At 56.9% G+C, this 1,217-nt stretch overlaps 1 long non-coding RNA gene across 1 annotated transcript; it reads right to left on the reverse strand.

Moving 5' to 3' along the window:
* Positions 607 to 1,015, reverse strand: LOC110270290. Its single transcript, XR_002359679.1, has 3 exons — positions 1,006 to 1,015; positions 912 to 925; positions 607 to 743 (listed from the first exon to the last, which is right to left on the reverse strand). It is a non-coding gene; the product is annotated as an uncharacterized LOC110270290 (long non-coding RNA).

Here is a 1,217-nt window from a genome sequence, read left to right on the forward strand (position 1 = left end):
TCAAAACGCAAACCATAACCCAAACGCGTCACCGGAACCTCCTCTCTTAAACCGAAATTGCCAACAATCGCAACCTCGGCTCCAAGCCACTCTCGCGGTAACCACAACAACACTAATCGCGACATATAACAATAGAAACTCAATCTTATAGCAATTGATGCCGCAAAACCTTAGTGTATAATGACAAAATAGTAACTAGAGAGCTTCCAAATCGAAAACGCTTACCGAACGAAGAAGGAACGACTGAACCGGAACAAGCGGCGGTCTTCAAACCGGTTCAACGGCAGCCCGGAAGCCACCTCAAGCGGTAGCGACGACAATTTCCGATCGCGCCAACTGAAACCAACACGCAGTGACTATAGTATTCCCAGAATTCAAAAAGGACAGAAACCACAATTAAAACCCTTACCGGCAACCTTTTCCGGTGACGGCAGCAGGGTCTCAAGTGGCAGAGGCTCAGCCCGGAGCTCCGGCGGTGATCCCGGAAGTCACAGAACCACTCCCGGCGGTCAAAACACAGGGCACAGCTTCCTCTTTCGACCGCGACACCTGCGGCGGCCTGAATCCTTTTCCGGCGACGGTGAGAACCCCAACAGCACGGCGCGGTTCAGTCTGCTCCATAGCACAGCGGTGACCGGACCTCCAGCTCGCGTCGTCCTCTCTCCCAGCGGCGCTCAGTCTCAGCCTTCCTCTCCGACGCGACGTGGTGGCGACCGACGCAGCTCGTGGCTCCACAGGGACTCCTCTCTCCCAACGTCGCTCACTCACGGCGGACCAGGGAAACAGAAACGGAGCCCCATCGTGCTTCTCGTTCGGAGCTGGCAAGGACGACGGCGCGGTGACCCCGACGGCGACAGATCGGCGAGGATGAGCTCCTCTGGCTTGCGCACGACAGCTGCTTCCCCTCAAACCCTCTTCTGCACGACTAGTGGCGACGCAGGAAACTTCGACGGCGGCAAATCGGTGGCAACATGGTGGTGCGACGGTGACCCTGGCAACATGGACTGCTGCGGCGGCGCGGCGCGATGGCAGCGATGAGCTCCCTCCTCCCGCTCTCGCTGCAGCTCAATCTCCCTTTCCCTCTTTGATTCTGCTACTTTCAGTCGTGGAAGGGGAAACCATGGGTGTTGCTGTCCGTGGGTGAAAGGGAAGGCAGGTAGGGTTTCGGCTGCTGGGTTGGAGGCTTTAGGGTTTCATTTTTAAATTTAGGGTTAAGG

This window comes from Arachis ipaensis, chromosome B03, assembly GCF_000816755.2.
Source record: "Arachis ipaensis cultivar K30076 chromosome B03, Araip1.1, whole genome shotgun sequence".
In the NCBI taxonomy this organism is placed as follows: domain Eukaryota; kingdom Viridiplantae; phylum Streptophyta; class Magnoliopsida; order Fabales; family Fabaceae; genus Arachis; species Arachis ipaensis.